Genomic DNA, 16,217 nt, shown 5'->3' on the forward strand with positions numbered 1-16,217 from the left:
TAGACATAATTATTATAACACACACTGTCTCGCTATTTTGCCTATCGTTTATATTCCTTTTTGGGCTGTAGTTACCAACACCCTTCAGCCTTGAACAGAAGACGGTCATCAACCCTCCACATGTAGCCATTGAAAATATGCTGGCTCCCTCTTTCTCCACTGCCCAGATTAGTTGGATGGGAGCTCCTCAGTCCTGAGAGCCAAATCTCACAGAGATTTGACTTCTACAAAACTCTTGCCCTGTTGACCTGAGCACACTGTGGTGCAAACCCAGCGACCAGAGTATGGTGGGAAAGACCACCATCCAGCCAAGATCCACCACCTTGGTGCCCCTCCCTGAGAGGGAGTGAATACGGATCTGACTGCTCCATGGTCGGAAAGGAGCAGCAGAAATGGCTAAAGAGCAGGTCAACACTTCCTGAGGGCAGAAGACTTTTCAGCCCTAACATCAGAGATCACTTTCATTCTCTGTGTAAGAAAGACAAGAGTTAGTGTCCAATAAGTGACTACTTGGGTTTTTTATTAACCAGGTGCATTCTGCCAGTAGCTGCAGAGGCAGACTCCCAGGCACAGAACATTCTCAGGAAGAGAAGGAAAGGAAAAAAACCCACCACCATTAACCATGCATTTGATGTACATTCAGCTTTGAGACATCCCTGGAGAATGACCTCCCTGTTTAGCTATAAAAATGTGGATGGCCATCCACTACCTAATATTACCCTGATAATATACTTTAATCATGACATCAAGCAGCTCCTGCTAGCAGTCAGAGGACAATTCATCTTCCATGTTCATTCAGTCTCTGGTCCTTCAGAACAGGCTAAGTGTCATAGGGCTGATTAACACTAAACATGGTTATTACAACACATTTCTATCATGGAAAATTAATCATGACCAAGATAGTTTCACAGATGCTACCAAATAACAACTTTGGCTTGCCAGAACTCAGCATTTCCATTCTTTGGGAAATTCTCATATTTCAAATCAAAACAAAATAACTTTTCTCTTCTGAATTAGAGTGAAAAAAATAACTCAGCATGAAGAAATTCCAAGGAATTATAATATCAACTATTCTATATTTCAGTTAAGATGAATATATGAATGTGTTGCTCATCGATTTTTTTGAAAACAAAATCAGCATCTTCCCCAGACGATTTCAGTTGGAAAATATTATGTCAAAATTCTAAAAAAAAGTTCCATTGGAAATTTTTCAGCCACCCTTCTCCATTATAGAAGACTGGAATTACAAGCAAATGTGTATGTTGTGGTACCTTCACAAGTATTACCTCACGCCCAATTTTCTCTTAATTTAGAATGAGTGAGAGGTCACTTTATTTTAAGGAACAATGATGTGTTTTCCCATTGCTGCTCTGTTTGAGCAGACCCTTCGCAGAACGTCTTTGAAATCTTCCTCGTGTTTTTGCATGCACCCACAGCTCAGCCTCGTCAGGCAAGAGCCCTCCAAGCGTACCTGCTTGTTCCCACCACCGCCTCGTTTGTACCCCTCTGTCACTCGAGTCAGACGCTGACGCGCACTGTTGTGCCTGCGACCGCCTAATGCTAAGATGTTCTCACTGTTTTGCATTTATCCTCCTATTATTTGTGTTTTCACACATAATAGAAGCCGCTTTGTCTGCCTGCGTAGTAAATTTGCCTCATTGTCTTACAACCTTGCTGTGAGAAGCTGTTAGGATTGATTCACAATAGGGCCAACATTTCCATCAAGCAAATATCACTCTCGGCACCTGACAAATTGTGACACCGATTGCAGAGTGACTGAATCAGAAACAAAAAGCTCCCGCTGGATGTTCGGGCGGGGGCGGCTGGGGAAGGGGCTACCACACAGGAAGCGGGGGCCACTGCCCAGGCACGGCTCAGTCACAGCAAGACCCCCGAGAGCCCTGCGTTTTCTGGCCGCGATCCCCAAGTTGCCAGCAGGAGTGGATGGGAGAGCTGACTTGCCATGGAACAGCCTTTTGAGACAGCAGGCTGCTTTTCCTATGGGAGGAGAATTCACATCTTTCTCTTTTTCAGCCTTTGGATCGAATCAGGGGAAGTTGGGCTACAATTTTTCCATCTCAGCTTATTTCCTCCTCCTTTTCTTTCTCTCTGTTTCACATCCCTAACGGCCTCTTTCAAGCTTGGAAAAATTACTGTTATAAAGCATTACCTAGTGTACCCTAAGCACAACTTCCCACCCTCCCTTCCTGTCCTCATCTCATCTTATAATTGCTTGTGACCCACTGGAAATGCCTGTCTTTGGTCAGCTGAAGGGTCCAAAAGTCTAACTGGGGCTGAAATGATCAAAACTTCTTTTTATGACCTACAGCTCCGAACACAAGCAGATGGGAGAAGCAGGCACACGCCGGAGCTCCCAGACCCAACTGCGGGCCTGCATCCACATCCTCCAGGAGACAGTCAGCTGCAGTTTTCATTTAGTAAGATGCACAGCTGCAAAGGATAGTAAAATAAGGTCATTGGTGGCAGAAAGGCAAGGCCATCTGGTATCTTGGCACTTCACGTGTGAAAGAGGATGATCTCCGATTTTCAGGAAGCAAAAGACATGAGTAATCTCAGGATAAAGGCCAAAGACTGAAAAGAAAGTGAATTACCTTCTTTTTCTGCTAAGTCAGGAGAGAGGCATAATCAGCGTGTGATGAAAGCTTTCCCTGCCACTGCCTGCACTGCAACTCCCTCTGAACAAACAACGGCCCTTAGCTATTAGGAAGCGACGAGGAATGAACTCGGCACTTTCACAACCACAGGTCAGCTCTCCTCTTCCTTCCATCTCCCTCCCAAAATTAGTCATCATCTCTTCTGTTCCCGCAGAGAGACAGCAGGAGCTGTGAAAAAAGAGGAGCCCCCACACCAGAGTTCAGCAGCTGTGGCTTACTCTTCTGTATTCACTTTGTACGCTTATTTCACTTGAATTCGGTACAAGACCGGGTACTAATATAAACACCAAACTCAAAGTCTTTCTTCGAAAAAAGGGAATTGGAAATGTAAGCAGCTATTGTATTGACAGATTGAGGATATTTTCACAGTCCCATCAGAGCTGATGGCAGAATTACATTTGGTTGCTTTCCTTTTGGCGCTAAGGAGGTGGGGGTAAGGAAGGAAGAATGTATTGTGCAATCCATGGATTAGGGAGAAAAGACCATATTGCCCAAGCAACAGATTAGAGGAGGCTTTTCTTTTAAATTCCCTGATATCTGATCTCTCACATTTTCACCAGATGTGAGGTGAAAATTAGGAAGAATGTATTACTTGATCTTGCATAGGTGACTCTAGGTGACTACATATGAGGAAATAAAAATATTTGTGTGTCATACTAAAGATCTCTTCCAGTCACCAGTTATAGCCATCAGAGATAGCTTAGCTTTGTGTCTTTCATTTAAAAAAAAAAGGAGCAGAATTTACTCCATTCAAAAAAAAAAAAAAAGAAAAAGAGATCATCACATACGAGGTTTCTCTGAAACACATTCATTAAGGGGAGAGCTCACACACAAGCTCTCTGGGTCCATCCTGCCCCGGAGAGCTTTTCTCAGAGTGCTTCTGGCTTGAGACTGCCCGCAGGCTTGAATGAACATACATAATGCTTGTCTTATGTTGTTGATGGCCATCACATCCCCAAGAGGTGTCTGGACGGAAGCTTGCTGTGGGCTGGGAGAGCCCAGGCTATTCCCAGAGGGAAGGACATGCAGTATCCTCTCTGGAAATCAGAAAAGCTGTGCTCCAGCCAGCCCTCCCTTTGGAGGGCAGCAAAGTCTTCCAGGCCAGACTGTGAACAGCCATCCCTGCGAAAGGTTATGGTTTTTCTCCCTCTCAAATTGATTAAGGTTTGATAGGTAAGGGGATGTTTGGGGAAAGAACTGCCACCCCTAGGTCACTTGTCTGAAGGCCATGAGGTTAGCAGTTTCTAAACACCACATATAAACTTTGTGAGGGGGCATCTTAACTGCTATATTGGTCTCAGTCCAGCTCGTAACTGCCCCAGCATCACAGCCAACATTAGTCATCCCTCCCACTATCTGCTGAAAGAAGAGAAACAAAGAGCTGACAAGACAGAGACCAAATAACCCAGCACTCAGTAATTTTGCTGTTCACTCTGGATCATGGTGCATTTATCAAACGGTGATATAGCCCACATCAGACTCAAGGAAATGAAAAACATTGTTTTGCTGTTTGCCGTCCAGGCTAAATAAAGATTTGCAAGGCCAAAAGAGTCCACACAAGCATCACAACACTACCCTGTATCAAAGCCACTGTGAGTCTACTCCAACACTGGTTTTTATGCATCAGCAGGGCTGTCGAGCACCTTTCAGCATTTGTTCAACACCTGAAAAAGCTGGAAAAAAAGAAAAGCTGAAAAGTTGGAGAAGGCAACTGGTGCCTCCTCCTTTTTGCCATAGGTTTGCATTACATTGACAGGGAGAAGTCCAAAACCAGTCTCTATCTTTATATCCAATTGCACATAAAACATGTACATAACCACTTTGCAGGCACTGCAACATAGTCTACCACCGTAGGGCTTGAAAACCTCCAGTACTGCAAATTTAAAGGGGAAAGGAAGCAGCTTATTGTGAGCATCTTGATAGTAAAGAATCAGAGATGCAGTATTGGACTGTAAAGCTCACACTAGCCTTGGAGGCAGGCAAAAACTGTTGGAGCAACCTCAATAACTTAAATATAGCCTTGTAGAATGTGTTTATGTACTTGTGTGTTCTTCGTTCATTGTACTGTGCACCACGCAGCCCCAGGTACGTAAACCCACACAGAGCACCGGTGTCTTGGTAGGAGGGTAGGGTGACAAAGACAAATTACAGAATGAAAAGGGAGAGGGAGCAATTCAAAAATAAAGAAATCCAGAAATTCTATCACAGTAAAAACTGGCCAGGGACAAAACAGAGAAACTACCTGCTCCAAAGCCAAATATTCTGCCCTGCAAGAGAAGTGACAGTTGCAACTGTTGGCTACCTGCAGAGACAAAAATGAAGAATAGAGAATAGCTTAAGTTCTCACTAATGGAAGGCCACCCACAACCAAACATGCCAGCTGCATCGGTACTGCTGCTAATTCCTTCTTCAATGTCATTTTAAATCAGGCTAAAACCTGGAGGTGACTACAGTGCCAGCAGCAAAGGATCCTATGAGCACAGGCAGCTGGCAAGACACTGGTACTGGATATCGCTTAAGGCAATAGCAAAGGCACTTTTCTTTTGTTTCCTATCTACATAGGTTTTTAACATGCGAATTCTCTCAGTGTCTCAACTTACAACTAACCTCAAAACTCATAATGAAACTTTATTCACATCTTTGGCATTTTACTTACTTTCACAGGAGAGTCCATTGTCCTCTAGGGCATCATCTTGAAACTATAAATCAGGCTAACATCAGCAATTAGTAACCAAGGACCTGGCCTAGCATGCACCTACACATGGCATTTCATTGCCTTCAGAGAACCTACAGGATGCAGTGCTCAAGTTGGAATGAAACTCGATGTGTTTTCACAACAAAAGGATATACTCCTGGGATCATACACTAATTGGATAAAAGCGTAAGAACTACCCCATTACCATCCCTAGAGGAAACTCATTAGCAACCTAATGAAATAAAGTGATGACAGGAAGGTATTTTCTCATCATCTTTTAATGCTAACAGGCTTCAAAGCCATTTTGCTTCCTCACCCTCTCCTATGGTGCCCAGAAACCCCATGGCATTTCTCAGAGCATCACAGGCAGTCCCCTCTCCTGCATATTACACAGCATCAGGGAGCAGTTTCAGAGCACAGAGGGATTCTAAGATGTTCAACTCATCTTTGATGAATCTGTGCAATTGAAGCTTAATCCCTGCCCCACTTGGAAAATGTTCCCAAGTGGGTCAAGCTTCCTGATGAGTCATACAACTTAGAAGGCATATAATGTGGCTATTAGGGGCTTTGCTGTTTTTATGAAAAGCCAAACTCGGAAACATTTGAAAGAAATTAGAAATATTGAAACAAATTTTACAATTTTGAAATATTTCAAAGTTCGTGAAATTACAAATATTGAAGTGAATACTACATAAGCATAGTGCTTCTTATGTCTATATTGAATATGAGAATTTCTTTTTCTCCTCCTGTAAAAAGTGTCAGGTCATACCCCCAAATACTCATGTATCATACAGCCCTAATAAGACATACGTTAGACCTACATATTAAACACACTTTCCTTAGTAATAGCAAGGGAGGAATGGAGAATTTTGTATCCTTCTGAAGAGGATAACAAAAAGCAAGACAAGATATTCACCCACCACATTCCCATTATCCGCGTCTCACCACTAAACACCTGCCTCCAAGTCCCTGGACATTCAAAAAGAGCCCACATCTCTCCACCAAGGGCTCTTACATACAGTCAGACAGCCAAAGCCACCAATATTATTTCTCTCTGCAATGCATCTGTAGCCTAACTGAGGCTACAGGGCAGCCAGCGGCACCATTCCCCAATGCCAATGAGTAAACTCATTGCTGATAACATACACCGCATCGGCAGCCTGAGTAGCGTCCTACATCTTCTATCTCATGTTTATCCACAAAGGTACACAGCAGGAGCAATGATGCGTTAAGTTAGTATGCCTCAAACCTAAGTACAATTAGACACCTCTGTCCTCTCTGACCACATGGCCATTTGTCTACAACAATGGGGATTAGTGTTAGGTAGTATGTAGGGCCAGTGAGCTGGAAAACTTTCTAGGTGGAATTTGAAGCCAGAATCCCTCAAAAAAGGGTAGACGGACCAGATGATAAAGTAGCAATTTCCCATTATGAACTGTAAATTTTGAAGTTAGATAAGCTTTCAAACAGCTGTTAAATGGAAGGGAATTCTGACAGTGCCATTCAGAGCTGCATTTGAAAGGAAATCCAGGACTGAAAGGTTCAGGACTTCATTACCAAGCCTTTTTCTAGCGTAAGTGTTTCAAACCACCAAGCTTCCTCAAAAATGCAGTACAGAAAGCATCGGGGAAATACCAGGCTCAATCCCAGCATACAGACTCAGCCCTGCACCAGCTTACTTTGCCAAGTGTGCAGTAGTTAGTGACCATTAGTTCCTCAGAACCAGCTAATAAGTATTTCCCTTCCCCCCCCAACCCCTTACCTACCTTTATGCTGAGCCATTTCACTAAGTTAGTTGGAGGTGCTGAGACATTCAGAAGAACCACTTAGTGCCCTGTGGCAGCCTCAGGCTACCCTTGCTCTTTAAAAATGAACCCTCCCGTTCGCTCAATGCACAAATAATTCAGAGATAAAACTTGGGTATATTGTACTCTAAACAACATCAAATCATAATATTCATGCACAGCTGTCCTCTGCCTCTCTGCAACTTTCAGACAAAACCTAAAAGTTGGGGATTTCAATTCTCTTCTGTTCCCCTCTCATTTTAACCTGGATGAGAGGCCTTGCTGTTAGAACTAGGGTTGAGGATGTGTTCCCACTTTGTCACACAGACTCCATCCGCCATCTTAAATAAGTCACTTATCTTCCTTTGCCTCTTTTTCTCAAAGTGGATTTACAAAGAAGCAGGTCCCACACTGCCTTTACTAGGTAGGTATTTTCACTTACAGATTACAGCCTCACAGGTGGAAAAAGCTGAGACAAAGTATGATGGACAAGTATTAGACTTTTTTGTTTGAGGTAACGCTCTGACCAGCACACCAGATTTTTGGTGTTAAAAAACAAACAGCCACTTCCTTGACACTACACTGTCTTCTACTGCATTTGTGGGTCTCCTCTGCAGACCAAGATAGGGGGCTGAGGTCTTTTGTAACAGAAGCAATTCTAGTGAAATTTAAGGTGAAAAAACCCACTTTCCTTCTTAACCACAGTCACCCCAAGCCCAGTGTTACCTTCAGAGAAGGATTCAGGCACACTCTGGACAGGGAAGGCTGTGCAGGATCACGGCCAACCTGTGGCACATGGCAGCCAGCACAAATTAGACAAGGTGGTGCTGTTGTGAGGGCCACATGCATCTTAATCTTCACCAACAAAATCCTCCCTGAATTCATTTATAGACAAAATGCAAAAGACAAGTTTCCAGAGAGGCAAAAAAAAAGCCTTTATGAGCTGGCTGAGATGCTATCAACTTCCCTGTTGGCAGCATAAAGTGGGCTGCACATGCATCAGCGATGGCCTTACCAGAAGCTCAGCACCCTGAGAGACACGGTTACGGGAGCATTCAGGGGCTGGCACAGCATGGGCACCAGGGAAGCTGTTATACCCACAGGCCAGCACATCCACACCAAAAGCAGCAGGAAAACAGAAATAAAAAGTGCAGTATAGACAGAAATGAGAAGTGAGACCAGAGAGACCTGGTGGCTTTAGATGGGCCTGCAAACCTTGGATTCAGCTCTTGGCACAGCACTTTCCATCAGACCTAAGGCCTTCAACAATGAGCAAACACATTAATATTTTATATGCATAAATACGTATTACCTCCAAAGAAAGGACAGTTAAATAAAGGGAGAAAAACTGCACACCATACACTGGAATTAGCAACATAATGACATCCCTTCATCTTACATCCCTGGGCGTTTATACAGAGTATGCACTGAGGCTCCCAAACACACAGGCCACTCTGGTACACTTTCCTCAGCCCACACATGGTCCAACAATTACTTAGTAGAAAGTACAGATGGTTTTCCCACATAGCTGCAACCTGCAAAACACACAGCAGAGTCCTCCATGCCCATGTCCTATCATACACCTTCCTTCACCCTGAAGTTACTCACCGTGATGTCACCTTACCTATACACAGCCATGAAATAAATACCCAGCACTAACCCACGTGGAGACTCCTATAGACTCTGTACACATACATAAGCAGATACACGGTCTTCTCTTATTGTACTCTTACACATTTTTTCATATATGCCCAGTCCCACACAGCTTTTCTCTGTTAAGAGCCACAAATGGTCAAATCATTCAAAAACCACAAGGAGGGAGGGAAGCTCAAGCATCAGGGGCATGCAGGTGAACAGTATGATTGAGTTAATGCATCACTCCCACATACAAAGATTTAAAAAAAACCAACACAATGACTTTGTAGAGAGTGGGACACAAGAAGGAGCTCCATCTTTGCACATGCGTTTTATTCCAAGGCAAAGTTCCTCGTCGTCAGTTCTGTAACTAGAAGAGGTTGCCACAAAGCTGCGAGCCTCCCTTTCCTGATTATTTTCTTCTTCTTCTTCTTCTTTTCCTCTCCCTCTTTTCCTTAGTATCTGGGAAATCTTTTGGCTGATAGTTGGTGTTTCATGCCCAGGCTGTGCTGGATTTACCAATAAAGAAGCAGGAAGAGTACAGAAGACTGTTGCACAAATGCATTACCTTCCCAACATCTTGGCTATGTTGCCAAATAAAAAACAAACCTGTCAAAAGCCTGGTGGAGCTTCAAGCAAATCATTTCATCAGCCCCATGACTGGCCCAGGTGAGAAAAGCTGACTACCTGCTCATTTATTCCAAAGGACTAGCCAGAACAAAAGTGGTTTTCCACCCCATCAAAGTTACGTGGCATCTTGATTCAGCATTTATTACCTGATGAAATTTTCCACCTGTGACAGTCCCACAGCAATCTGAGTCTACAGGTCCGTGCCTGTGCTACACAACAACTTTATTATATACTCGTAGAGGCTCCTGCTTTCAAATCCCTGGTGCATTTATCTCCTTCTGAGTACATACGTAATTCCGTTGCAGCTCACATGTAGCTTTACCCAGAGTTATCATTCACAACATGTCTTCTGTAAAGTACTGCTAACGTCAGAGAGAAAAGGGAGAACATAAGACATGCTCTAAACTCAAAGACATTCTTTTTACTTTGTGTGACCTAGAGACATTGATGGCCAGACTTGCAGCCACATCTTGAAGTCAGGAGGGAACTCTAAATGTCAACCTGGTTTTTCCACAGTACTATTCCTGTTTCTGAACTACCCTAGCCTTTTTCTGCATTTTGCTCCGACACAGAACTTCCACCTCAAAGCTTTGTAAATGAAAGAGCTTCACGAAGGCCCCTTCATGTACCAAAAACATCCAGTGATATGCTTTGGGAGAAAATTATAAAATGGTGACGGATGTTTTGGGTGACAAAGTAAATTGAGTCACTGTTATGCGAGTGGGTGGTAACAACTCTGTACAGTACATACCCGAAACTCTTAACAAAGACAGTTGTGAGCAGATCTTATGAGATTAGGCCAGAGAGCGAGAATTATTTTCTTGACATTTGGTAGAAGACACATCCATCATTTTCATGCAGAACAACCTCACTCATTTATAGAAATAGGATGTATTAAGATTCAAGGAAACTTAAGTGAAAGAAATCAACACAATCAAAAGATCAAAGGCTTGTGTTGGGTGTCTTCATTTTTACAAATGTCATTCAGCTTTAATTATTTATAATGCTTCACAGTACACTAGTAAATGCCATCATATTTCATAAAATAATTAAGTCTTAGTAATAGGAGACACCTTTACCATCCTGTCTCTATTTAATATTCACTGAGAAGTGATGTGCATTTTATGATCATTATCATGTCTGTAAATAAATGAAGCAAAAAATGAGGATGTTTCCTATCCTTAAATTTCTATTTTGGTCTAAGGCCCCATCTGTAGTCCCAGGTACTTACATGCTCATCAACAGTGATGAGGTTTGTGTAATCAGGGATTTCCCAGGATTTCTCTGCCGTAACATTTTCCCCTTCAAATGCAGTAACAAAACCCACTCCATTTATAACTCCAGCTACTTTTTGCCACAACAGACAAGCAGTTATTGCTGATGGCGCGGGAGGAGAGGCCAGCTTGATTCTTGGCTTCTGCTTGCAGAGGAAGGGTCGGGAAAGCACACGAGGCATGTCCCAAACAGATTCATTTGGCAAGTCTGAGAGAAATAACAGCCGAGGAAACTCAAACCGCCTATTTTAGACAGTGACATTTCTGAGTGGAACTGGATGGCCAATGGACACAGTGAGTTAAGAAAACCAGCGCCTCCAGCCACTTCCATTACTAAAAGTGAAATGCATGGTTTCCTACTCAGGCAAGCCACGTTAGCCAAAGACAAAGCATGATAACCAAGCCGCCAACCCGCTGCCTATTAGCAGCACGGGACTCTGAGACAATTCGTTATGGCCCCACTTTTGGAAATCCCCGAGCCACGCACACGCAAGAATCCTAAAGCCTGCGCACTGGGCAGGATTTCTCCACTTGGTCAAAATGAAATTACATTTCTCTAGATAAACTATTCCCTAGTGACAAGCATTTGCCAAACGCCACTTGAGCTCTCACAGGAGGGCCATTAAAACTTACAACTTAAAAAACTTACAATTCCACTAATCAAGATTCCCTGGATTTCTAAATAATAATTAATAAGAAATTAAAACCCATTTGCATTATTGATGGGTTTGGTTGATTTGCTTTTTGGCTTGTATTGGTTGTTTTGGTTTTGGGGTTTTTTTGGGGGGTGGGTTTGTGGGTTTTTTTGTTGTGTTTTGGGGGGTTATTTTGGGTATTTTTACCTTTTACTATTTCTCTAAGCTTAAACAATTAAATGACAAGACTGCATTTCAGATAAGTTTTTAGAGCTGCAAATGCCTGCAGGAAATGTGCCAGAAAGAGCTTTATTTCCAAGGTTTTCTCTAGCCATAGCTTTTTATTGTGGAAATATTCTTATTGAGCATCGCTTTGGTATAATCTGAGTTTCTCTTTATTTCAAGAGTTACTTAGGGAAAGCTACTTTAATCTCTACTTTAGCTAAAAGAGACCGTGAGGCTCCTCACAGAACTTTGCAGTGACAAAATAATAAAAATTAAAAGGAAAGAAAAATTTACCCGCTAGCTTTGTGTCACAATGTCTCATAAACATTCTGCCGGGTCTAGAAATGTATGGGGTAAATACTCCTCCAACAACCAATCTGGAGAGAGCATTTCTCTCTGGCAGGGGTACATATTTAATTCACTTTTTTTTTTTTTCTTCATTTGCCAATTTCTTCACAGTGGGGTAGGAAACTGAACTTCTGGTTCTATCAGTTTATGAAAAAAACATTTTTCATTTTGTGAACCCATAGTTCAAATTTTAAGCAGAAAAGCCAAAACATCTTTCAGATACTTAATTCCATATTTGTAGGGTAAAAAATTAGCCCTAAAAATTACTGCTTAGCTGTTGGCATTCTGATGTTAGCATCCAGCTATTGAGTCAGTTGGCCTCATTTAAGTGCATGAGGCTGAAAAGGGAGGCCATTTCTCTGAGCTTTCATTCAGTCTGCACAGGGACCAGCTCTGCAAGATACCCCTCATCAAGGGATAGACACTTCTGATTGCAGACTGCCCCTTCCCTCCCTCACCCGCCCTGCACCTCCGGCGGTACCAGCGGTACCCACCAGCTGAGCTCTGGCAGCAGGACCCCCTATTACATTAGGCAGGGCAGGCACCCCGCCTGCAAATTAAGATCCACTTAAGGGATGTGTGTTGGCAGCACATACACACACACGCAGAAACAGACACACTTTAAAGCCATTAGCTCATGCACAAGCACAGATAAGTGGCATATCTCCACTGTGTATATATACATAATTACAGCATATTACTAGAAAGAAGACAGCAAGCAAACATGTACTCTTAACAGAACGATGAGCTTTTGGTACAGACAACAAGCTTCGTGAATGTCAGGCGCAAGGCTGGTATGGCTGGGAACATGGCAAGGTCAAGGGAGTTTTTGAGCTCCCTATGAGGCACACCTGTGTTATTTAAAGCAAGTTTTTCCTCCTGATAATTTGATATGGGGGACAAACATGTCTATATTGGTATTTCCTACACAAAATCATTACATATTTAATACAGCAGTGTCTGCATTGTAAGCCACTGGCCACATCAGTACAAAACATTGTTTTCTGAACTAAGTTACTCATGTTTTTGGTACAATTCTAGAGAAACTAACAAGTTATTTGTATGCAACAACTATGTCATTAGCTAAATAGATCTGCATTACAATGAAAGCAGTTGCTGTTTAGCAACAAAAAAAAAAGGGGGGGGGAGATAATATTTTAAGCCAGACTCAGGTAAACCATAGTTTCATAATAGGGAGTGATTAACATAAAAATCGGTACAGGAAATTTCTCTTCTTCCTTTTTTCCCCTTGTGACAATACCTTGACCTCTCTTTCAGCCACCCGTTTCATTCCTTCAATTGCCACCAACGGATTTTTTTACATGCATTTTCATGAATCTTTATTATTTTAAGCAAGTTCCAACTCTTGGTTTTTTCCTCCATGTATAAATACAGATGTATGGGTGTATGTCAATGTAATGCACCTGCATAGAGAATCCTAAATGAGCTGTTTGAAAGTCTGTATGAAGCCTTGAATAATTTCTATTGTACCAGTGGGTAAGGAAGTCCAAGTGCCAACATAAATAGATTTTCCCGTATATAATATAGTCATTTACATATGTTTTTCAGCACCATAATTTACTGAGAGAAATGGTAGCAATTTAAGGAGCCTGGGGGCTGCAGGGTGTGGAGAGCCCAGTGGAGGTCCTTTGTGGAAGTTTTCTACTCTTCTATCTACTCAGATTGTTCTCATGACAGATAAATGAGAGAGTGAGCATTATTTGTAGGAAACCAGGTCCAAAAGAAGAAAAGGTGTTGGAATCCAAGGATGCAAAGAAAATGTACTTTCTCACACATATCCTAAGTCAAGTAGAATGAGTAACATGCATCAAGAGATGCTTAGGAAAAGGCTTTTGTATCTGAAGGTTCAGAACTTGTTGTACACTTGCCTAGATGGAGGAGGAGAGGCAGGAGGAAGAAGAGGAAAAAAAAAAACAAACCTACATTTCCTCCTACGAGCATTTATTATGAAACCCTTACAAATATCGACCATGCAGAAAACTTCAAGAATACCCATGTCTTTAACACACTTCTAGACAATCTAGAGAACAGGACATTATACACAGATTTTAATATCTCCCCCCCTCCCCCAAAAAAGGGGAAGATGCCAAAATTAATGAAATAAAGAAGAAAATGTAGAGCCTGAATAGAGCCCCTCCAAGATTTATTGCAAACCCTGTGCCTTCTGTACCGAGAGCAGACATGTTAGCAAACCTGTCTTATTAGCAACTACTTCAACAGCCCACTTACAGAATCAGCCTTTACCTGCAATAGACAACTTGCCCCTAAATGGCATGTGCTGGGAAAACTGTCAGGGTAGAGGTGCAAAAGTACCAAGAGATGACTGATGCAATGCTCTTTAGGTGTCCAGTAAGTTTTCCTTTTCACATCACTCACCTTATTGAGTCTAGTATGAATCATCCCAAACTTCAAATTCGCTAGTGAGACCATCAGCCCTTATGGGGAAGTCTCTCTGCATACATGAAGTCTTTTATATAAGACTTCAGCTATGAAGAGTGTTTAATTACATCATTTTTAAGCCCTACCACATGCAGAGACTCAAACCATTACTAAGCTATTATTTCAGATGTAAATTGACAACACATTAAAAAGAAGTATCTCCATCTTAGGGGAGATTCTTCAGCTAATTTACCTAGAGCTAGATGCACTCTTTCCTTGCAGAGACAAAATAAGTAGCAGCTCTGTGTTTTCTATCCTCCCAGTTAAGAGGGCTCATCCCTAAGCACACTGGAATACTAGTTACTGATGGTGTGCTGCCTCCACTGGGGCTTTGCAGCCAGAAAGCAGCCAGAATTAGGTAAGACTCGCGAACTTTTTGGCATGAAGCTTCTCAGACAGCAATCACTTTCAGCAGCTGCTGACCATTAACAGATCCTAGGTGGTAGCAGAAAAGCAGGCAAACTCCACCAACAGCCCCTTCATACAGGTGTATTCACAGAAGGAAGAAACCCATTTATTTGACATCAGAGATATGGGATAAATGCACAGCCATAAAAATCCAGGACCCTGGTTATGAAAGTAACACACTGCTTTGATTATAGTATGTCATGTGGCACCCTGGTGACTGCCTGCTCTCGGCCCTCGGCCCGCAGCCACGCGTGGGGGTGTTGGGCACAGCAGCCCACCTATCTTGTCAACCGCTGGGGCTTACGCAACGGCTGCTGGCACAGGTGGGGAGCGGGCAGAGAGGGGAGACCTGCACTCCGTGAGACTTCCCAGAGAGAAACCCCTCTCGGGAGCAGCGATGCCACCAGAAAGGTTTTTCTGATCCCTTTTGCGAGCGTTTGGAGGCGCCGGGAACGCGGGCGGCCGTGTTCTTACTGAAAAGGGCAAATCGTAAAGACAGACCTATTCCCCCGGCAGCCGGGCAAGATTCCTGACTCTCTCTGAGTAACTCTGAAGTTCACCCACATACACCGTCCCCGTCCCCCTCCCCATCTCCCCTGGCGCTGCCGCGCCGGAGGAGCACCGCAAACCTGACGGCAGCGGCGGGGCTGGGAGCAGGTCGCTGTCTTAACGGAATAAACGATTGGGGGGGGGGGGGAGGCTCTTCGAGGCTTCGGGATGAAGAAAAAGCCCTCTTAGGCTCCAGGGTGCTGCCCTCACGCCGCTGCCCGGCCGCACCGCCGCCGGACCCCGCCTGCCGCCTCCCCACCCGCGGGCGCCCCGTGCCCGGGAGATGCCCCCGAGAGGGGCACCGAGGGCGGCCGGAGTCTACCCCGCCCGCCCGGCACCCACCTGTAGGACACCTGCTTCCTGAAGGTGAGGCTCCGCAGCTTCTCCTCCAGGGACTCCTCCGCCGCGGACAGCCCCGGCTCCTCCGGGACCCCGGCGGCACCCGCCGCCTCCCCACCACCCTCGGCCCCTCGGCAGCCGCCGCCACCCACCGCCCCCGTCTCCTCCCCGCCGGCTGCGGCGGGGGGGTTCATTGCGGCGGGGCAGTGGGGCCGAGAAGGAGGAGGGGGCAGGCGGGGGGCGGCCGGCGGCTGCAGGCGCTGGGGGCGGCGGTGGCCGGGAGGCCGCTGCTCCCGGGTCCGCGGGGCGCGCTGCGAGCCGCGGCGGCTGCAAATGGCAGCGCGGCCGCGCAGCATCCATCGGCGGCCGCACTGCAGCGGGGCATTGTGGGAAACTCCCGGCCGCCCCCGCCCCCCCCGCCACGCCCCGCCTCCCGCCCGCCAATCGCCGCGCCGCACCCGCCGCCACGCCCCGCCGCGCCACGCCCCGCCGCGCCACGCCCCCGCCCCCGCGTCAGGGGGACCGTCGGGCCGCCCGGGGCCGGGGGGGGGAGGCGGCGG

General features: G+C 44.8%; 1 protein-coding gene across 2 annotated transcripts in view; it reads right to left on the minus strand.

Annotated features, from left to right (window-relative positions):
• The window catches only part of DGKI (diacylglycerol kinase iota), a 227,521-nt gene extending 211,808 nt beyond the window's left edge, over positions 1–15,713 (minus strand). For both annotated transcript variants that reach the window (XM_050915190.1, XM_050915189.1), the window contains exon 1: positions 15,661–15,713. The gene's annotated coding sequence lies outside the window, so the exon portion shown is untranslated. The remainder of the gene's footprint in view (positions 1–15,660) is intronic.
• Between the last annotated feature and the right edge of the window lie 504 nt (positions 15,714–16,217).

The sequence above is a fragment of the Gymnogyps californianus genome, chromosome 1, assembly GCF_018139145.2.
Source record: "Gymnogyps californianus isolate 813 chromosome 1, ASM1813914v2, whole genome shotgun sequence".
NCBI classification, from domain to species: Eukaryota; Metazoa; Chordata; class Aves; order Accipitriformes; family Cathartidae; genus Gymnogyps; species Gymnogyps californianus.